This window comes from Mytilus californianus, unplaced genomic scaffold (assembly GCF_021869535.1).
Source record: "Mytilus californianus isolate M0D057914Y unplaced genomic scaffold, xbMytCali1.0.p SCAF_15, whole genome shotgun sequence".
In the NCBI taxonomy this organism is placed as follows: domain Eukaryota; kingdom Metazoa; phylum Mollusca; class Bivalvia; order Mytilida; family Mytilidae; genus Mytilus; species Mytilus californianus.
Window position 1 is genome coordinate 10,446,930 of NW_026262637.1, and position 24,374 is coordinate 10,471,303.

The 24,374-nt window shown below is 33.2% G+C and overlaps 1 protein-coding gene and 1 long non-coding RNA gene across 3 annotated transcripts in view; one reads left to right on the forward strand and one right to left on the reverse strand.

Moving 5' to 3' along the window:
- LOC127725386 (perlucin-like protein) overlaps window positions 1-24,374 on the forward strand; it is a 196,721-nt gene that overhangs the window by 32,826 nt on the left and 139,521 nt on the right. The gene's annotated exons all lie outside the window — the stretch shown is intronic.
- Window positions 6,830-24,374, reverse strand: part of LOC127725390 (uncharacterized) — a 75,490-nt gene continuing 57,945 nt past the window's right edge. Inside the window, exons 3-4 of the long non-coding RNA XR_007992981.1 lie at window positions 9,787-9,931; window positions 6,830-7,412 (exon numbers count right to left, since the gene is read on the reverse strand). This is a non-coding gene — a long non-coding RNA (uncharacterized LOC127725390). The remainder of the gene's footprint in view (window positions 7,413-9,786; window positions 9,932-24,374) is intronic.

Below are 24,374 nucleotides of genomic sequence, written 5' to 3' on the forward strand. Positions count from 1 at the left end.
CACCTGAAGTATATAATCAACTTAAAGTGACATATTTGTTGTCTCCGATCTTGTTGTTCTTGTTATAAGTACTTCTTTGAAACCTTAAGAGATACATGTATCTACATTGTTGTTAAAGTTGTTCATGGGATCCAAACGTAGCCTGTACTGTAAGGTATAAAAGACCCTGGTATGACACAATGTGAAACAATTAAAAAGGGCACAATCGGTCTAACTGAAAATACCATTTGAAACAAAATACTTTATAGCAGACAGCAAGCATCAACTATCGCTCGATAACGGGCCACATAAAGAAATTGGCAGGATAACATGTATTATGGATGCTCAACCCGTTTTATAAACTGTGACATCGACGTAATCACACAACATAACTTAGTATAAAGTTATAAAAATCAGTTGGATAGGGCTTCCAACTTCTTGTTCAGCAATAATAGTACCAAAACAATGTTTATTGTTTTTAAAGACCGAATGCACCGTAGGACCAAACAACAACAAATACTGTGTCCTGAAAAAAAGATTTAGTCAGATTGAATCAAAACCAAAACATGGGTGAAAACATAATAAATGTTAGAAATTGAACAGAAATAAAATCTAAGGAACATTTGTACAATCGTTTTATTTTTAAAACATGTCAAAAAGCGTCAACAATAGATGTTTAATAATGACTGGTGTTCGTATTGTGGAAACCATGAACTATAGGGAGAGATAAATTTCCGTTTGACGTTTGAACTAGAATTGATTGAGGTCCTTCGTGTATCTTACTATTTGTGTTGTTCGAGCTTGAGATGTTTTTGCTCTGTGACTTGTTTTTGACAAATTTGATATTAATACAACAAATTTTAGCAACTAAAAAACACAACGAAAAAGATCAGGTAAATATTTTGCTTATAGACAGTCAGGAACCTCTGGCCTTTGTTAGTGTTGTATTTTTTTTAAAATTTTGGGTCATCTATATATTTCAGAGTTAAGTGTGACGTTCATTTTCGCTGAACTATATTCTTTATTGTTTAGGGGCTAGCTGAAGCCCGCCTTCGGGTGGTGTGGGGTTTTATCAATGTGTTGAAGAACCATTGGTTGCACAAGTCAAAGTTTGAATAAAGATTGTCAAAGTAAGGTTATATTACTAGTGGGGTTTCTGCTATTATAATTTTTTTTTATTTTAATATTCATGGTTTGATAATGTCAATAAAAATACTATTTGTCCGTTTCATTCAATATGCAATATACACTAATATATGGTTAATTATCGGGTTTAAGTTAGTTATACACTTTGGGATACGGCGTGGTTTCTTATCCAAACACACCTATCTCTCACTATATAACTATTTTATAAATCGGCAGCATCTGCCACCTGCAAAGCGTCGATTCTATTTTCAATAAAGTTTTCTTTAAGTAGCGTAACAAAGCGCTGTTTATTTGCATCCTTTGCTAAGAACATTTCTTTCTTCACCCGAAGTGGCATGTATTTCGTGAAGTTCACTATATTAGACACAATACCTTGCCTACGCCTCATGTGATTAACATCGTTGGTCGAGTGGTTATCATACCCATCAAGAACAACTTTAGGAGAACAGAATTTTCTTTTTACATGATCTACATACTTTGAAAATATCTGAGAGAACGTTTGAACTTTAGTCCACGGTACTCTGTGAAAAAGAGCCCCACTATTGATGACATGAGCAATGGCTGATACAGGAAGTTAAGTAGTCTGACAAGTTTCAGAACTCCAGATTGCATCTGCAAATGTAGACTTCGCTGCTTGCCTTTAAAACTCATTTGATTCGAACATAGATGACGGAAAAGTTTATAGCTCAAATTTACGTAATTCTGCCATATTGTTCAAAGTTTCCTGTCCAGTGGTTGTTTGTCATTAGAACATGAACTTGGGATCTACATGCGGTGTCTGTATAATGTTAAAATCAGTACTAGGTATTTTGCATCCAATGTAACGGCCGGGCTTTTCGTTTTAAGTGAAAAATGAATTTCACGTTGTTCAGTCATAGATACTTATATTTTATCTTCAATTTCTTTTGTATTATCATAGTTGACTTCATCATTAGCATGCACAACCATACAAGTATCAATAGTCCTCAGTGATTAATCATCTGTGTCTTCTTTATTTTAAGAATTCCTGAAGTGTTACAATGTCTTTTTGATGATCTGTTTCTTTTCTAGTTCTTGTTGACTCTTCATGCTGGTCGCTGAGACGGCATAAAGCAAACACCAATCAATCAATTATTAATAGATGTCAAATGAAGGTCCATTCACCAGTTCTTTCTGCCAAGAGAAATTGTTTAAGAATTGCATCTATTTAACAAAAAGACAGCCAGAGGCTTGCGGTCCTTGATTCCTTAAAACGCATTGTGTTATACTCCAATTCTTTCAAAACTGCTTTCAGGGCGTGATAATTCACTACTGTTACCTGTTTGATCATTAGTCTGTCTAACAACTGGCCCGCCTCAATCAAAATACTGTTGGATTGTGGAAGTTCGGTACGTTCTGAGTTCTGATTCGAAATTGTGGACCTCCGAAAACGAAGAACACAATCCCATACTGTTAAGGGTTTCAATTAGAAATAGTAAGCCAAACGTATAGTGTATTTGATCGCAGATTTCTCTGAAATTTAAATATGTTCTTTGTGACCATAGAGCACAGATCAGTATCAAATGTAGTGTATGGAGCTTTTCTGGATCTGAAGTAAAAAGCCTTAATGGTTTCCGTTATTTACAGGACAAATATAACATTTTTTACATTCAATAGCGAAATACCTAATTTGATGATAATGTAATGTCATTGTCCTTTTAAGTAAATAAACTCATCATAGATACCAGGATTAAAATTGATATTTGTTTCAAAACATGATCTTGTGCACTAAAAATAGAAGTTTATTGAATGTATAAAATACAAAGAAAACAATATTAATACCAAAAGATGCAAGCCATTAGCTTGATTTTGACAGAGATAAATACGATATATTTATTGTTGAAATTTTTAATTGTCATAAAGACCCTATGGATTTTTATCTTTTTAAAACGTGTAACTTTCTCAGCTTCAGAAGTATAAATAAAGGTAAAAGTAATATACTGCTGTTCAATAGTCATAAATCGATTTAACTGAAACAAATTCGGGTCACAAACCAAAACTGAGGAAAACACATCGACTATATGAGGGAAACAACGGAACAACATTATAACACTGAACTGCTACAAAAACAACGCCAACATACATAGAAATGGACTATTTGATAACAACTGCCATATTCCTGACTTGGTACAGGACATTTTAAGAAAGAAAGGTGGGTTGAACCTGGTTGTATGGCTAGCCAAACCTCCCGCTTATATGTCAAAGTAAACAATAACGCTAAAATGACAACAGCACGTGATAGGAATACAGTGCAATTAAACGCAAGAACACACAGGACAGAAAAATACATAAATAAATTATGTAATAGTACATTACAACATGTAAACCACAGAATAACAACGGACACCTCCCATGTACATCACAATGAACTTATTCTTCTTTTCTGATATTTCATCGACCAGATTAAATTTTCTGATGAAGCATTATTAATTTCTTTACACGAGTGCATTGTGCATAATTCATGAAGTAGGAGATTTGCCAGGCAACAACACATGATGGTTTTAAGATTTTAGAGGTCTCTTTCAAAACATAGCAGACGTTTCTCAATGTTATGTTGTCCAATTAAGAGAACCAAGTAAATCTGGAAAACATTTACACAAATACTCTTTTATATCTTCATTGCTTTATATAATGTTTTTTGCTATTGTATATTGTTAAATTTTTTTATTTTTAGAATGTTAATTTTAGCTGACATGGCACAACGGGCCACACGGGCTATTCTCATCAATTGGCGTCTGTCTTTGTCTGTTGACGTTACAAAAATTTCATATGAAAATACTAGGTCAATTGGATCTAAACAAATATATTTATATATATGATCCAGCATGTCAACCAACAGTACATTTCCAAAACTCGGGTAAGATTCGACCTAAGATCATTTATGACATCAAGTAAATACAGCAGAACACGTCTAGAACAAAGAGACATGTCAAATCTGCTTTCGTTTTTTAACCCCAAAATTCTTATCAGATCGGCTGCCATAAAATGGCATGAAGCGCTGAAAATAATGATAGTTATGATAACTGCTTACATTGAATCAGTAATTAATAGGAATCCCTATTATGACCATGTGTAAACCAAATAAAAGGCTTGTCCTATTTGTATAATAGTGCTGAATATATTTCACTCCCCCCTCCCCCCCCCCCCTTTTGACTGTAAGTGACCCCCTTTTTCTACAAATAATGTAAAACGTTCTGGTGAACAAAACTAACACTCTATACATATATATGACAGAATATAGGAAATTTTACACAGCATATAACTGTGTATAAATAAGACATAATTATATGATCCCTACTGCCATGTTATTACGGGAGACCTCAATATCGCGCAAGACCGAGAGGTTAAAAACTTTTTGAAAAAAGGACCAAAATATCATCCTCCATCTAAAATAGATTGGAAACAGTGCCGTCACAAAAGACTCTTTCATCGTATTGTAAAAATTAGTGTAAACGGGGAAAATCGGATAAAAAATCTCTTGATTCTTATTTAAATAAATGTATGAAATAAATAAAAGGGTATATAATACGCCTATTTCTAGAATAAGAAACAAACTTCAAGTACTTTCAAATCGGTTTGTGTTTGTACTGGCCGACAAAGCAGCCAACAATGTGTTTTGGTATGCCGTAAATACTACACGGACGTTTTTCATAATGAAAATTTAAATTCTTCTACATTCAAGTCCGTCCGTAGAGAATCATATAGTAAACAATCATATCACAACCACATCACAGCTAAATGCCTTTTCTGAACATTTAAAGGTCCTTATTATGTATTGATTACCTAAATTACACCAAAAAAAAACAGTAAAATATGGTGTTCTTTTAACTAGTTCATTAACTACTACCAAAGTACTATCATTAACTTTTATAGTGTAAAAAATTCTTTGTATGTTTTAGATAAATTACGTACTTTTGATGGTTCTTTTGATTCTGATGACAGTTTTTATTTTTCAACTCTTTACACTACACTTCCACAAAAAAAGTTTTCTTATTTAATTAAATGGTAGTTGGTAAATCTGAATGCAAATATATTTGCTGCAGCTCATTTTAAAGCCTTTTTCTCTAATGAGAAAGGTAAATATGCTAGATATATACTTACTGGAGATGTGATGAGATGATTGAAGCTGTACATTTTCTCCTTGATATATTAATATTTAAGTACGTGTCGGCAATAACGTTTATCGACAAGTTGTGGGTATTCTTATGGGCACAATTGCATCCTGTAATAGCGGACTTGTTCTTGTACTGCTACGAATCACAGTTTTATGACCAAACTCGGTAATGATCCGTCTTAACTGCATTTCATTGATAATTTCAATAACACTTACCGTTATCTTTACAATATTTTTACGTTAATTAATCAAGAATTTTCTAAATATACTGCCGAAATTTATCCAAAAGAACTTACTTTAAATAAATCAAGTATAAATGGTACTAACTGTACTTTCCTAGATTGAGATATTTCAGTTTAACACGGGAAACCCTACACTAAAATGTACGACAAAGGGACGACAAAGGGACGATATTTCGTTCCCCTTTTATTAATTTTCCTTTCTTGGACGGTGATGTTCCTTTGACACCATCTTACGGTGTTTATATATCACAACTCGTTCGCTATGCCCGTGTCTGTTGTGACGTCTTGGATTTCAATGAACGTACTCTATTTTTTACTTATTAAGTCAGGGATTTCTTTCCCACAAATTACTTAAAAACTTTACTAAATTCTTCCATTGATATAAAGATTTGATTTTGAAGTTTGGTTGAACCTGCAGAAAACTAATCTCAAACGGGATAGCGCATCCTAATTTTTACGGAGATGTTGATTACCGAGCCCGGAAAGTTAGAAACGATCCGAGTTAACTTGTCGATCCTTTGAATAAACTTATTCAAAAAGGTTACCAATTCAACACTGTAATTAGACCCTTGAATATTGTTTCTATTGGTATCAATATTGATATTGTTATCAGTAAATTAAAATCAAACTAAATATCATTTTTGTATACATATGCACATTCATGGCTCTACAATCTGTCAATACCTGTATCTTGGCATTGTACAAGGTGATGTCTTTCTCTGACTGTTAATGACGATTTTACATTAAATCCATTAGATGTTGGATGTGTACTGATTGATATTTTAGTCTTAGATGTATGATTTTTTATTAGTTGTTATTGACTTTGAACTAGCAATCAATAACTGCGTGTACTCTCTGATCTGTACTTAAGTGTCTTAATGTTGTGGGGATGTAAAAGTACCCTGCCACGTCCACTCTGTGTTCTTGTAAGATGTATTTGTGTTTGTATCCATGTGAGGAGTTAAGCCTTTTTCAACTAATTTTTATAGTTTGTTCTTATGTTGTACTGTTATACCACTGTCCTAGGTTAAGGGAGGACTGCCTCCTTAAAACTAGTGTAACCCCGCCACATTCTGTATGTGCCTGTCCCAAGTCAGGAGCCTGTAATTCAGTAATACCTAAATTAGGCCGTTAGTTTTCTCGTTTGTATTGTTTTTACATTTGTCATTTCGGGGCCTTTTATAACTGGCTATGCGGTGTGGGTTTTGCTCATTGATGAAGGCCGTACGGTGATCATATAGTTGTTAATTTCTGTGTCATTTGGTCTCTTGTGAAGAGTTGTCTCATTGAAATCATACTGCATCGTCTTATTTTTATATAAAAAAGAAAGTTGTAGGGAGTTAACAGTATATTAGAAGGTTGTAAACAGCATATTATTTTGTACCGCCAAAACATAAAATTAACAATTGTAAAGAGTTATCAGTAAGTTATAAGGTTGTATACAGCATAAAATGTGTATAAACAGAACATGAAAAATTTAACTTTAAAGAGTTAACAGTATATTAGAATGTTATACACAGCATGTTTATTTGTATTAACAGAACATATAAATGATAACTGTACGGAGTTAACACAATGTTAGAAGATAATAAGGAGCATATATATCAATTGGTATTAACAGAACATATTAGGACAACTGTAAGGAGTTAACAGTATATTGGAAGGATGTTCACAGCATATACATCAATATTAACAGAACTTAAAAAGAACTGTTTTAAGGCGTTAATAGTATGTTATAGTAATAGAAGGATGTACACAATATATACATTTGTACCAACAGAACATGGAAAATTAAAACTGCATGGAGTCTAATGTTAGAAGGCTGTATTGAGGCAAGTGAAAATCTGAAGTAATCGTCTTTCTTTATTGACAACTCATTTATAAGGTTTTCGTGTCAGGTATATTACACTAACCTGTATGAAAAGAAATGAAAGAAAAACAAATGAATTCATGCACTTCTATTGGGTAAGGGAATTTTATATTTCTATACATTCCTTCAAAAAAAGTGCTAAACTCAAATCTTAATATTTTGAGATATTTTTAATATCAAAGCAACTGTACAAATTTAGAGAATGTGATTCACTTAAATCTCGATTTCACAGCTATCATACTTCAGTTCAGTGCTTTTAATGTAATACATAAGGATATATCATTAAAAATATTTAGATTTTTGAAGCTATCATTATGTGCAATAAATCTTATAGGTCGACTGTTTTTGACCGGTTGTACCTTAAATTTTATTTGTGTTCAAGACGTTAAAATTTGACATTTCGAATAAGCTTTTTTTTAATCAATGCACACACACACATTTAGAAATCTCGATTGTTGGGTATAAACCGTATTTCATCTTAGAAAATCTTACATCGGATTCGAACATAACTGAATTGACATGTTTTGTCGAAATGCGCACCTGATTCAGTAACATTTGTAGCGTTAATGTTAATACTAGCACTAAGTCAATACCTCTGCTGGTGGACTGTGAGTCCCCGATGGTATCACCATACAAATAACCAGTAATACGGTACTGGCATGAAAATACGGATATGATTTTGTTGAAATTTGATGTTACAATATTTTGGAAATCTTCTTATATTAAGGAATCCACTCAGTTCTAGCTCTGATTTATAGTCAGCTCCTCAACGTTTGTATCAGTTTTTGAATTATCAAATATTGTACTTCGAGCATCTCTGAAGAGACACTAATTGTCGAAATCCCTATCTGGTGCAGAAAAAATTGTACCGGAAATGTTATTCATATTCTAACGTTTAATATCAACATTTTGTTAACATAAAACCTGACATACTACCATAAAATAAAAGATCATAAATTGATCACAGATGTTTTTGCTAGATTTTTGTAAATATTTATTTAGAAATATAAATGTAACCAAACATGGGGTAATTGAAATATGTAATTGTAATTGACCGTAATTAATTACGATTTCTCAAGTAACTGAATGTAATGTGTAATTAAACATTTTTTTCAATTACATGTAATTGAAAGTAATGAATTACATAGCCAAAATTGTCGGTAATTGACAATTATTTTTCAATTACAACTCAATTACATTAAATTTGGAAAGATTCAATCTTGTGTTTTCTCAAAAAATGATTAAAAGCCATGACCTTAGTAAATGTAGTTAGCTGACAAAGCAAAGACTACACAGTATACTCTCTGTAGTTACACAACCATGGGAGATTCTTTATTTTGTATTGAATGAACAAAAATTTTTTAAAAAATTAAAAAAAGATTGTAGAAACAGGCCATAATTTGTGTTTAAAGGAAACCATTAGTAAGTCACTGTCTTATACCTGAATTAGCTTGTTACCTACATGTATATTCAGATAGATATTGTAAGACATTGATTTAACATAATCAACTTTAAAGGACATAGTCAATCAATAAATATAACCTCTGGCTATTTGTTTTATTATAAATTATATAATGACTGTTTTTACAACAGTTATGTTTGCTTGTTTAACAGGTGTTAAGCCAATTAGAGAGAGATAATAAAATATACCTCTAGGTGCATGAATTTTTTTAAATCAATTAATTGTGATTAAAACTAAAGTACATTTTTTTTTAAAAGTCAGGCTTTAAATCATTTCTTTAGGAATAATAATTTTAATAAGTTGTGATCAAAATAAAAAAATCATTTCAAAATATTAAAATTATGCATGGATCTTTTTTTGTATCATTTTCAATGAATTACATTAAAATATAAAATGTCAATAGGTAATAACAACAAAATTTAGTATTTTAAAAATATTGAATAAAACTTTTTATCATTTTGAGCATAAAATTAAACCAGACCTCTAGTCCTAACGATTCCTGATAGACAAAGTATTATGTGCGCTTCAGATTTATGTATGTTTTTCCCGTAAGGGTAACACTACCGTTAAGTTAAAGACAAGTTGAACAACCGGCCCCAGATATCTAACTTTAACTCTTTTTTGGTATTGGCTGAATTTGAAAATAGTCGCTGTAGATCTCATTTGTTATTACTATAAAGCAATGTATGATACTTATGTACATATCATAGAATAAATGCATGTTTTCAATATTTTATCTAAATTTTCCTTTCAAAAGTAATTGAAGTAATTAATTACATTAGTCTAGTAATTGGAGAGTAATTAATCAAATTGGTAAAAAATGTCAAATGTAATGTGTAATTTAATTGAAGATTTTGTATTTGTAATTGAATGTAATTAATTACTTTCAAAAGTAATTGACCCCATGTCTGAATGTAACGGAACTCCATCTATTGTTTGCTTTAGATTTACTTACACAAATGGCTTGGGCACTTCTTCATTTTGAACGAATAAACTGTAACCTGGTTTTGGCGTTTCTTCGCAATGTTTACCTGTATTCTTACCAAGAAAAGCAAAGGCTTCTTTATCGTCGATTTTCATTAATGTAGGATCCATTGAATCTAAATAGACAATGACTATATTAATGCACGTAAATATTATATTTACAGAAGTACGATAATATCTGATATACCATACAGCTGTAGCATAACTACAAATGCCTTGTACCAAATAAGGTTGTTAATAAGCCTGAGTAATGTGTTGAGTTTTCATTATCTACAGTGCTTTAAAACAAAATAATCATCATCATCATCATCATCATCATCATCATCATCATCATCATCATCATCATCATCATCATCATCATCTGTGACAGAGGGAATTGTCGAATGTATTTATGAAATGTATCATTTGTAGCCACATGAAACAACGTTGTGTGAAGTGGTCTCTGTATAAGAAAAATATAACACCATTCAAATGATAAAAAGATACTCGGTAAACTTACCGTATTATATAAATTGTTTTTTTTTTTTCTGATGAACATGATGTGTAAATACATTAACATTACCACTTGACAATCGAAGCTTAAACCAATCGGCTGAAATATTCTCATATCTGAACTTCTGTAGTTAAATGTCCGCTATAAAGGGGTTTTTGATATAACCTTAGTTATTTTTGGTAATTTAGCCTGCCTAATGTTTCGATGCAATCAATCAAAATAAACAAAAGATGAATCAAAATGTTTTTTCTTTATTAAAATTTAGTATATAACGCATAGGAAAATGTCTTATTTTCCATATATCTATTTCACAAGCAATATTTTTTTTTCAATCGTGTGAACAATATTGTAATATGTGTTTGATAAAATAGTTTGATTAAAATGCATATTTAGCCCTTCTTTCAGAGTGCTTCTCAAATAAACAGTCCAATCATACCATCCAGTATTTGTTCAATACTTTTCGATGCGTTTAACGGTTAATCCCGATTTGTAGTTCTCACAATGAGAATTTCATAGTAATTCACACAAAGATGTTTAACGTCATTGTGATAACAAAGCGCTTTCGCGCTGGACCTTAAGCAGCCATCCATCATCATCATCATCATCATCATCATCATCATCATCACAAAGCGCTTATGAAGAAACGCAGGTAAGCCAGAAGGGTCAGCAGTTCCCGTTCAAGTATTCACACCCGTCGTGATACTCCTTGGAAAGTACATTGTTGAATAATATCTTGTAATAAGGCATGAACACATTTTTTACGGAAGTGTATGCAGCCAAGTTGTGCAGCCACAATGAAAAGGACATCTGTGTCGCTGGCTTTTATCATAATGATTTTGTTACCATCTGCTGCAGCATGTTTTGCATCCAAAGAGATTCGGGTGCCTGCTTCCTCTTGTTTGCAGTGTTAAAATCTTTCAAGACTTATTGACTGATTGTAGACAACACCATCTTCTAGAGTGACTATAATTGTTTTATTTGGACACATATTCACATCTTCGGTATTCGCCAGAGAGATAATAGCATTGTCTTTGTGCTGATATCTCTCATGAAACTACGCCAATTTTGTGAGATTTTCCCTTTGGCAGTCACTTTGCGTCAAGCACTTATGCCTCGCTTTGATCGTGTTTCAGCTTTTAAACTAGAGAGCCAGTATACGTCAAAAACAATATCTGTTCTTGTGTAAGTACAACTATATCATGTATATGTTTGTAATTTTGGGACTACATCTTGTGCTGCATATTCTTCAAATGTCTTTGCTATCCTTGGAGGAAATGCATTGATTAAAGCCGATCCGTCCAAAATGATGACACCAGCTTCTGACTTAGTATCAGGAATAAAGTGAGTCTCCAGAATTTTCGCAAGCTGCGTTTTTTGACAGCTGTAGAGATTACCATTATCACTCACTGCAGCGGGAACAGACTGATTCTCATGCTGAACAAATTCCACCAGGTCACATTCTCTAGGTTTTAAAAGTGTATAGAATGGACAACAGTCGTCCTTTAAGTTTGTTTCCCTTGAATCACCCACTTTCGGTTCTTGTTTTTACCGAAAGAAATTTGTCTTGTTCGTCTTGATGGGCTGATTAAATTAACATTTCTTTTTATCCAGCCCTTTCAGGAATTTATTAAAGCGAGTTTTGTCATTATCATAATGAAAAGCAACCATTTCAGCAGCACTAGGATAGGCAATACTTTCTATATCCAGTGTCAAAGGATCCTCAGTCTATTTATTAAATGGATTGCCCAATCATGGATTACAGTGCACACCTTCTGTGCTTTATCGAAGTAAGCCTTTTGTGTGTGTTCTGTCTGTTCGTGATGTCTGGTATTTTTCATTGACATTCTTGACTTTAGATGCCAATTCACATTGAGCAACTAAGTGACTGATTTCAGGTCCGGGTACCATCAACCGTCGTAGTGCAGATGTGTATGGTTTTTACAAATCTCTTTTGATACGTTATGCTCGTGCATGTTCACACTACTAGTAAACGGACTTCATATACAGGGGTGTGCTCCTTACGCAGAAACTGCTCCAACAGAGTTATGAGGAGGACATATTAAAAATGACACTCCGTAAATTTTATGTACACCATCACGTATTGGTTGGTCTATACTATGTGTCTGTGTTTAAACTAACTAACGACATTTTTACCACTCCTTAGATTGTGGTTTACCATCTACGTCGTCTGGTCTGCTAAGTACCGAACGTGGCCTATTCCCGAATATGACTGTTTTGCCGACGAGTGTGAATTCGCATTGCTGTACGAAGTGTCTCGGTATTTATACATCCAACATTCATGTATTTAGTTATGATGTTTCTTTTGTAAGTGTGGTTTGATATTGTGTTATGTCTTATTGTTTGTGGTTTGAATTTTTATATTTTCGGTACATTTCACATATGTCTTATTTGTCAGTATAGTCGAGTTACTCGTGGTTCGTCTACAGTGTTTTTGTTTTATGATGTTTGTTTTCAAGTGTGTTTACTGTTTGGTCTTACATGATCTTGCCTTATATTACAGTTATTTTATTGATATTTTATATATGTATCTAAAAGTTAAGATAATTAGTCATCTATTTCATTTATGTGATTTTTAGTTTAAAGCAACTATATGCACAGGACTTTTTTGTTTATACACAGTTTTGTTTTAGACGAAAAACTGACATGGTTAGAAAATTCAAATAAAAACACCATTACAAACACAATTTCATTTTAATAGTCTTGTCATGGTTAGAAAATACTTGACATAACGGTCCGTGTATATTTGCGTCCATTCCGGCGTTTTTCATTTTGAAATATCAAAAACAAAAAACAAAAAACGAGAGTGTTTTCATTTTTAGTTTTTGATTTCTCAAAAACCTAAACGAAAAACAAAAAGTGTTTTCATTTTTCGTTTTTGATTTCTCTAAAACCAAAACGGAAAACGAAAGTGTTTCATTTTTTGTTTTTGATTTCTCTAAAACCAAAATGAAAATCAAAAGTGTTTCCGTTTTTCGTTTTTGATTTCACTAAACAAGAATTTTGTATTTAATTTTAATTATTTCTCGTTTTATAATGTACAATGTTTTCCTTTCTTGTTTCACAGTCATTGATAGTAAATAATGCCAATGTAAACACCCCGGTGTTCTTTCAACATAATGTAGACAAAATAGACCGCCTGACTTATGAATTGAACTACGGTGATAAATGAATCAAAGCCTTTCAAATTACCTTGTTTATATCTTTAATAAAAAATAAATTATTATATTTAAATATTAAACGAATTTAAATTGTACAATATAATATTATATAAAGATGGTACAAATAAATAGATTGATTACAACATCACATTAACAAGGGAGGTTACTACTTTTAAAAACTTATAAGAAAACTACCCCGGTCGTTAAAGTATACATGCACAGTCACTGTGGTTATCAGATCTTTAATCGAAGAAAATGTCGACGGATGCAAAAGACTTTATCAATCTGAACAATAAGGGTGCGTGATCTTTACTTTTAAATTTACAAAGGTTGATCTCAGATGATTAGAATTCATAACCAAGGTCCATTATACGAATATTCAGGACGATAATGTGTTTTGCTTGATCAATTGATTGAAAAACAAATTTCCGCAATTTCACAATTTAAACCGGGATTAGCATTCAATCATTTTACCATTCGGAGCATACTCGGTATGGTTTTGTTCATTTATGAAAGTTATATGGTGACCTTAACTGGGTGTGGATGGGGGTTTACGGAATAGAGAATAGTGGGCAAAAAATATAAATAATAGAGACAATGGACCAAGAAAAAAAAAATAAAATAATGAGGTGTTAAAATATAAAGAGAACAGAATAATTGGCAAAAAGTATAAAGAAATAAAGAATAGAGAAAAATGGCCTGAAACACTGATTAAAGAATAGAGAAAATCGGCATAGAATATCAAAGAATACAGAAATGAAGAACCCCGTATCCAGACCATCATCCTTGTTGCCTAAACCAACGTTATTTTGTCTCCGGTAGATTATTATTGGCTATCATACGTTTTCTTTTTATTTATATGCCTATCAATTAAGACATGAGCTTTCATAATTTGCCAGCTTATTACATTATAAAAAAAGACTAAGCCGAACATCACTCTGGATTTTTTCTCATGTGGACCTCAGCTACCTACCCTACCACACTATTACCGAAAAGTTATTAAAAAAAATCTACGGCAATACTAGGTGCAAAGGGAAGTTTGGTAGCTGAGGTCTACTGCAGAAAAAAATCCAGGGTGTTATTCGTCTTAGTTTTTTTTTTAAGTAGGTCCAAAGTTGGGGTCCGCGGACACCCAACCCCACCCTTACCGAAAATTTAATAAAAAAAAATTCTATGGCAAAACTTTTGTCCGCACTAAGACAAAGGGAAGCTTAGTAGCTGAGGTCTACAGTAGAAAAAACACAGGGTATTTTTCGGCTTATTTTTTTTTTTCTAAAGTAGGTCCAAAGTTGAGGTCAGATACCCTACCCAACCCTTACCGAAAAGTTAACAAACAAAAATTCTATGGCAACACTTTTTTCCGCACTAGGTGCAAACGTAAGCTAGAGACCTAGCGCCTACTTGATCGAAAATCCCAGTTTGGGTATAGCACGGATTATTTTTTAAAGCTAATAAATAATTTCCTTGCCCACCATACTTTGAGTACAAAAAATAAACCTTTCGTCCAATCATAAGTAAGCGAAATCCACTGTTTCAGAAGTAGAATGTTTTGTCAAAACAGTTTTGTGTGGCAAAAAAAAAGTTAAAGCACGAGTGCAACTTTTTTTTCTTCTAATGCAGAACAATTGTTACTTTTCATGAACTATTTGACAGGATGCCGAGAATATGGAAAGCTATTTCACACAATTGTGCAATTTTGCCAACATTTAAATAATTTCATAATTATTTACGATTCTATATACACTCAAAAGTGTTGACTATTTGAAATGTAAAGCGTGCAGCACGCTGTGTGATGTATTGAAAGCGATTTCTATTGTATTTATATAATTAATGAACAAGAAATGAAATTTTGAAATTCATTGAATAGTGTCTTTGACTGCTTAATTATATATTAAAAACTGATAATATAGTGGTTATATATTATTAAAAAAATTTGAAGTACGTTTGAATCTTATGCAACATTTGGGTTTATATAAACATCTGAAAACTGGCTGCTAGCGAAGTGGTTGCAAGCGAGTGGCTGCTTGCTTGAACCTGGTCTCACAAACGCCGCATTTTCATTCACGTCTTCACATTACAGGTTTCAATAAACTTTTAGTAAATTATGTCAATGTGAAGAAAATGACCCGGATTATGCCATCAACTGGTTTTAGAATTAATTAGTTTATTTCCGATGCAAAGACCTTATAAGTGAATCAATATTAATACAAAAAGATGTCATCTTTAATGATTCCTCGTGGGGTTTTTGATTATGTGATTACTTGGCCGTTTTTTTAGTGATTATTTGATTACCAGACCAAATATTTCATGATTATTTGATTATCTAGGACTGTATTTTAGATTAATTGATTACCAAGTTTAAACAATAAATTTGTGTGTATAGCATACATATAAAATTTGGCGTGAAAGAAGTTATTATTTTTCGCCTCGCTCCGCTCGGTAAGCATTAAGTCCGAAGATTGAGCGCGTTTGTCCAGTAATCTTATCAAAATTCATACAAAAAAGTTATATAAGTATAACGAAATCAAAGATATATCTTTAATAAGTTTGGTTCGTCTAATTTAGTATTTTTATCTGAAGTAAATTTACTAACTTCTTTAATAAAGGATTTGAACAAGAGTGTGTCCATAGTACATGAATGCCCCACTCGCACTATCATTTTCTATGTCCAGTGGACCGTAAATTGCGATCAAAACTCTAATTTGGCATTAAAATTAGAAAGATCATATGCTATGGAACATGTGTACTGAGTTTCAAGTTGATTGGACTTCAACTTCATCAAAAACTACTTTGACCAAAAACATTAACCTGAAGCGGAACAGACGGATGAACGGAAGAACAAACGGACGCACAGACCGAAAAACATAATGCCTATAAATGGGACATACATTCACAAAATGTGCTGAAATTGAATGAAGGTCTTGTAAATCTCAATTAGACCATAACAGGCATATCCAAATAAAGTTCCCTGAAGTCACAAACAACTTCCCTCATTTGTAGATCTATTTCCACTACTTCTGCAATATTGTATTTATCAATAATAATATAAATAGAAATTGTATGCATGTAAATTAAAAACGATCAGTGTAAACTTATCAATCCTTTAAATAAACTTATTTTAAAAGGTTACCAATTGAACACTGTAAATAGATCTTTGAATATTGTTTTTATTGGTATAAATATTAATTTTGTTATCAGTAACTTAAAATTATACTACATATTATTGTTATACACATCAAGGTACTACAATCTGTTGATACCTATGATTTGGTATTGTACAAGGTCATGTCTTTCTCTGACTGTTAATGACGTCTTTACACTAAATACATTGGATATTGGATGTGTACTGATTGATATTTTAGTCTTAGATACATGATTTTTGTATTAGTTGTTATTGGCTTTAAACTAGCTGTCAGTACTACGATTATTCTCAGATCTGTACTTTGTGTCCTTTTTTGTTTGTTAAGGATGTATAAATACTCTGCCACGTCCGGTTTGTGCTTTTGTTAGATGTTTTTTTCTGTTTTGTATCGATCTGATATGTTAAGCCCTTTTCAACTGATTTTTATAGTTTGTTCTTATGTTGTTCTGTAACAAAACTCGTCCCAGGTTAACGGGAGGATTGAGCGCTTACTTGCATGTTTAACCCCGCCACATACTGTATGTGCCTGTCCCAAGTTAGGAGCCTGTAGTTCAATGGTTGTCGTTTGTTGATGTCTGTCATATTTGTTTTTGTTTTATTGTGTTATAGATTAGGCCGTTTTTTCTCAACTAAACTGTTTCATATTTTTCATGTCAGAGCCTTCCATAGCCGACTATACCCTACTGGTTTTTTCTCATTGTTGAAGGTGGTACGGTTGCCTATATATAATTGCTTACATCCACTTCATTTGAACTTTGGGGATAGTTGTCACATTGGCAATCATACCACATCTCCTTATTAAAATGTTGAGGGGGGAGGGGGGGGGGGGGGGTGAAATTTGTATTTCTTAGGAAAGTTCCAATGTTTTCCTCCCAGGTCATCCAGTTTTAATTGGTTATTTTCTCATTTTGCTGTGCCCTTGGAAGTGTATTTAAGGCCAACCAGAGCTTACTGCCTGTTGGTGGGTAGTTGAAGACCATATGGTAAGCTCTAGGTGTCTTTCTGTGTATTGTATATGGTGATTTGGTGATGTCTTCATGCCATTGTCCCATTACTTTATATAGACAGCTTATCAGTCAACCATATCTATCAAAGACGACAAATGATGGCCAAAGCTCTCCTGGCCTTTTGTATAGTCAGGCGAGAAACAAGATATAAACGGACTAGGCTTGGTATAAACATGTATATTTAGTAAATTCGTATAAATTCAAGTCAAATTAATATTTCAAAACAACATAAAAATATAAAAGTGTAAAAAAATTTTTTTTTAATAAATCTTGAAAATATTATTGTGTTTGTGTGTGGCCATGGATAAAGGCATGTTTTTCAGTCTGGGTTAAAAAAAATATTGACTTCGGGTACAAATCCCTGCCTCACCCCAGATAATCAAATGGTTGCTTCCTTGGGAACAATAGAGATTGAAGATGTTGAGAATGAAGATCAGGTAATAATTTTATGTTCTGCGGCGACGTTAAGGAACACCAATCAGTTAATCAATCTTTATGACTATGGCTTCAGTTGTGTAATATTCCTTGTTGTAAAAGTTCCTTTTCTGCTTTGTGTAGACTTATTAAGACTTGGAATAGATCTACGATGACTAATGAACGGTCGTGTATGGTTTGACAATTTTACATGCCTACCGATAATAAAATTGACAATGAAAGTGGGGAATATGTCAAAGAGACAACAACCCGACCAAAGAGCAAACAACAGCCGATGTCCAGATATGATACGATGCTACCGAACATAGAAAAAACTGTCCTTTTTTTCATGGAAAAATAAACTGTTACAGCATATTAAAGAATACAAAGCTAGCTCTCTTTTCTGTAAATACAAATAAAAAGCTGACATGGGTGAGATTAAAGCTAGAAATCCCAATCTCCCAATTCACTTAAAAAGACCATATATAGAAATAAGAAGATGTGGTATGAGTGCCAATGAGACATTTCTCCATCCAAGTCACAATTTGTAAAAGAAAAACCATTGTAGGTCAAAGTACGATCTTCAACACGGAGCCTTGGCTCAAACCGAACAGCAAGCTACAAAGGGCCCCAAAATGACCAGTGCAAAAACATTCAAACGGGAAAACTATGCAACGGTATAATCTATATAATATACAAGAAACGAAAACACTTATGAACCACATCAACAAACGGCAGGTTCCTGACTTAGAACAGGTGCAAACAAATGCAGCGGGTTTAAACGTTTTAATAGGTACCAAATTCACTCTTATCCGAAACAATAATGTAACATATGACCTTTAATATTGAAGGGCTAAACTTGCATTGAGTCGTGCGTTTAGGCCCTGAAATAGAAAATAAAGAGATGTGCATGGGACAAAATCGCACACAATACATAGAAAAAATACAAATTATCAATGAACAATTCTTTTATTCCTGTTCTTCATCTTGAAAGTAGCTGGAGGGTCTTCAACGAGGAAAAGAACCATTCATACCCTGAAAACAACAGCCACACACTTGACTATGTGGATTACAATGTTTTGCTTTATCCTACACCCTGGATTTTTTCACCAGAAGACCTCAGGTACCCAGCTTCCCTTTGCACCTAGTGCGGACAAAAGTATTGCCGTAGATTTTTTTTAATTAACCTTTCGGTAATGGTGTGGTAGGGTGGGTAGCTGAGGTCTACTTGAGAAAAAATCCAGAGTGATGTTCGACTTAGTCTTTTTTATAATGTAATAAGCTGGCAAATTATGAAAGCTCATGTCTTAATTGATAGGCATAGAAATAAAAAGAAAACGTATGAAAACCAATAACATTCTACCGGAGACAAAATAACTTTGGTTTAGGCAACTAGTATGATGGTCTGGATGCGTATTTCTTCATTTCTTTATTCTTTGATATTCTATTCCATTTTTCTCTATTCTTTAATCAGTGTTTCAGGCCATTTTTCTCTATTCTTTTTCATGTTTATTTCTTTATACTTTTTGCCAATTATTCTATTCTTTTTAAATTTTAACACCTCATTATTCTACTTTTTTTTATTTCTTGGTCCATTGTCTCTATTATTTATATTTTTTGCCCACTATTCTCTATTCCGTAAACCCCCATCTACACCCAGGCTCTTGTTAAGGTCACCATATAGCTTTCAAAAATAAGCAAAACTAATACCGAGTATGCTCCGAATGGCAAAATGATTGAATGCTAATCCCGGTTTGAATTGTGAAATTGCGGAAATTTGTTTTTCAATCAATTGATCAAGCAAATCACATTATCGTCCTGAATATTCGTATAATGGACCTTGGTTATGAATTCTAATCATCTGAGATCAACCTTTGTAAATTTAAAAGTAAAGATCACGCACCCTTATTGTTCAGATTGATAAAGTCTTTTGCATCCGTCGACATTATCTTCGATTAAAGATCTGATAACCACAGTGACTGTGCATGTATACTTTAACAACCGGGTTAGTTTTCTTATAAGTTTTTAAAAGTAGTAACCTCCCTTGTTAATGTGATGTTGTAATCAATCTATTTATTTGTACCATCTTTATATAATATTATATTGTACAATTTAAATTTATGATTCGTTTAATATTTAAATATAATAATTTATTTTTTATTAAAGATATAAACAAGGTAATTTGAAAGGCTTTGATTCATTTATCACCGTAGTTCAATTCATAAGTCAGGCGGTCTATTTTGTCTACATTATGTTGAAAGAACACCGGGGTGTTTACATTATTTACTATCAATGACTGTGAAACAAGAAAGGAAAACATTGTACATTATAAAACGAGAAATAATTAAAATTAAATACAAAATTCTTGTTTAGTGAAATCAAAAACGAAAAACGGAAACACTTTTGATTTTCATTTTGGTTTTAGAGAAATCAAAAACAAAAAATGAAAACACTTTCGTTTTCCGTTTTGGTTTTAGAGAAATCAAAAACGAAAAATGAAAACACTTTTGTTTTTCGTTTTGGTTTTTGAGAAATCAAAAACTAAAAATGAAAACACTCTCGTTTTTTGTTTTTTGTTTTTGATATTTCAAAATGAAAAACGAATGGACGCAAAAATACACGGACCCATAACACCATTACAACTCAATCTTATATTCTTGTATGTGTCTACAATAAAACAAATCTATTCTATTTTTAGAAATTTACTTGTGATAATATAAAATGTCACAAAAGATTCATCACTTTTTGTGGCGTTGAAACATTCGTGTGACGCACAGTTTATAATTCGTTTGTGGTGTCCTGGTGGACTGTCGTGGATTCATGGGATGTGTCCGTTGTTATTCTGTGGTTTACATGTTGTAATGTACTATCATATTATTTATTTATGTGTTTCTCTGTCCTGAGTGTTCTTGCGTTTATTTGTACTGTATTTCTGTCACGTAATGTTATCATATTAGCGGTATGTTTAACATTGCCATATAAGCGGGAGGTTTGGTTAGCCATAAAACCAGGTTCAAGTCACCATTTCATTTCTCGAAATGTCCTGTACCAAGTCCAAAAGAATGTACCAAGAATATGGCAGTTGTTATAAAATAGTCCGTTTCTATGTATGTTGAAATTTTTTTTTTTTTTTTTTTTTTTTTGCAGTTCAGTGTTTCTATTGTTCCGTTGTTTTCCTCTTATAGTTGTTGTGTTTCCTTCGGTTTTGGTTTGTGACCCCGATTTGTTTTCGTTTGGTCGATTTATGACTTTTGAACACCGGTGTACTACTGTTGCCTTTATGTATCTGTCACACCAATGGCACCGCCATTACCTTTGATAACAGCATTCGCTTGCTCACGAGCTTGATCAATAGCCAACGCTGAAAATTCACGATACGATTTGTGAACAACAAATTTTCCGTTATGAAATTCAGCAGCAAGCTAAGGATGTGTATTCTCAAGTAACATCATGTCTCTAGGATCAATGCGGAGCCATAGTGCATAGTTCACATTATTGTTGGCCAAAAAAAATGATATTAACTTGCACAACGATTGGCGGTATAAATTAAAGTCTGTTTCCCGAAATGATTGGGCCAGGGACAAGACTATTAATTCCCTTGGCAAAACCAGATTCCAGACTTGAAATTGTGGACTTTCAGTTTTGCGTCTTTCACACCATTCTACGGTACTTAGCATATCCTGTGTTTGTTCATTGGCCTCTGAACTGTAAAACCTATAGGCTTCTTAAGTAGCTTGTAGAGAGAACTAACTGTAACCTGGTGCATTTACCGTGTCCTAGTGACACTTGAACCAGATAGAAAAGATTCTGCTGTCCCTTGGGAAGCAATTCCTGCCTCAAAAATGTCTCCTGTCCATCCACTATTTTTTAGGAGGTTCCAATGGACTTAAAATGTCGCCATTTCAATATGCAGACCCCCAAACAATATAACAAACTTGTCTTCGTCATACTTTTTGGGGCAATGCCACTGTATATTTTTTGCTAATGCGTAGATATGCTGGTCAGTAGCAATAACAGGAGTCTGAAATGGATTAATGCAACCTTGTCTTTGATCATATTCATGACATGCCGTATTGTGGCCACTGAATGGGCTTTGTCACGACGCAGAAGTTATAGCGATGTTATACTCATTTCAAATACTGGACCTCTTTTCTTTGAGGCATGGTGGGGCGACAAAGCAATGTTTTCTTCTTCATTAGATGCCTCTATTAGGCTAACCTTCTCAAGCCATTCATGTTCAACTGTCAAATTAATTTTGAAATTATTTGTGTAGAAGTTTAATGGTATATTAACTTTGGGTTGAGTTGAGCCATTGTAAGATTGTATTGCGTGTACCAAACCGTAATTGTGACTTTATATCAGCACCATGCTCAATCATGCACACAAACTGAATAAGTGTGGAAGGAATTGCACTTTCAACACATCATTCATGAAATGTTCCAGTAAATCCTGATGTATGGTCAAACATGTGTCCTCGCAAGATCTTGGCAGCTTTGGCAAGGATAATAGCTTCTGAATAGTAAAATGCTTGTGACAAGGCTGCACTGATATCCTTTTTGAAAGCTAGGAGAATATCCCTTCCCTTCTTATGAGCTTCAAATTCAGGAATTTCTGCGTGAATTTTTTTTTTTCTTTTTTCTTTAATCTAGTGGAGTTGACATCATGCAGGTGTCCTCATTCCTAATTGTTTAAGTCGCTGTTTGTAGAGACTGGCTAGATCTGTAAGACAGAATACAGCAGAATAATCACTTCTTGTTTTTGTCTCTACTATGTAAGCTAGGATCTCTGAAAACACAAGTGGATATACTTTCCTTTCTTGAGACAGTTCGCTGTCATTCTGATTTTCAATTGCTAATAAGTAAGCCTTCTTCTTGTTGTACAGAGCTGTCAGACAAGAATAATGATACTTCAGCTCTTGTGCAACAATATCTCTTCCACTAAGTAAAACCAAAAGCTCTCCATCATTATGGTTTCGGGTACATTCATTTTACCTTTAATTAAGCTGCATTGTCATCGGGTGTCCCCGTTCACATGTTGGATTTTCCATCTCGCATAACAAACACACACGACTTTCAATGCTGGTTCTTCTAACCTTGCTTTGTCCATCGTTTGGAGAGTTCTTACTACTATCTGCCCTCTTCCTTGTGTTGTCTAGATTTGTGTTGTTGAACTACAACCTACAGTTCTGGTAATATTTGGCATTGCTCACTATGCCTTTAATACCGTCACCTTCGTCCAATCAGCTGATGGGATCTAAAATAATTGGAAAAGAGGGACAGTCAGACTCATAGATCGAAAACAAACTGACAACGCCATGGCCAAAAATAAAAACACAAGCAGACAAATAGTACAGATGACAAAACATAGAAAAACTAAAGATGGAAGTTGGTTGATGGCTTGAAAGAGCGGAATGTTTTTTGAAATCATGAAGTAGCCATCATTTTCCTTGCTGCATGAATAGTAAAACAGTCTCCGGGACAAGTTTGCACTTCCGCTGAGTGCAAAAGTTGTCACCTTATTTTTTGGAGTTAAGTCAAAATGAAGTTGATAACTTGGTTGGTATTGGTTCCCTGATATTTGTCCTAAAAAATTTTGGCTCTAGCACCACTGTTGAAAAAGTTATGCCCCTTTTTTCAACAATTTCCTCAGAGGAAAAGTTGTTTTCCTCAAGGGAAATCAAATTTCCCTAAAGGAAAAAGATTTTTCCTTAAGGGAAATTGTATTTTCCTCAAGGGAAAAAGATTTCCCTTAGGGAATTTGCTGCATTAATATTTCCTTTGAGGAAATTCTATTTCCTGTGAGGAAATTTGCGGCTTCAAATTTTCCTTTGAGGAAATTTTATTTCCTCTGAGGAAATTTGAGGCTTCAAATTTTCCTCTGAGGAAATTTGCAGCTTCAAATTTTCCTTGGAGGAAATACTTTTTCCTGTGAGGAAATTTTGTCAACTGCAATTTCCTTTGAGGAAATATTTAACAAACACTTTTCCTTGAGGGAAAATTCAATACCACAAATTTCCTCTAAGGAAAACATTGTTCTCCAAATTTCCTCTAAGGAAATTTCTGTACATCAACTTTCCCTGTAGGAAATGCTTTCCCCTATTTTTACTCATTGTAAATTTCTTCACTATACTAACAGTATGAACATAATGTTTACAAGACTTAATAAATGATACAAATGATATTTAAACTTTAATAAATTTTTGACTCAAAATTATCATGACATACAAAACCAATATAGTGAGTCTGACTGTTTAGGTCAAGGTATTGTACATACTTTATATGACTTTAACTTTGATTTTTAAAATATTTTTTGTAGCAAAGTATT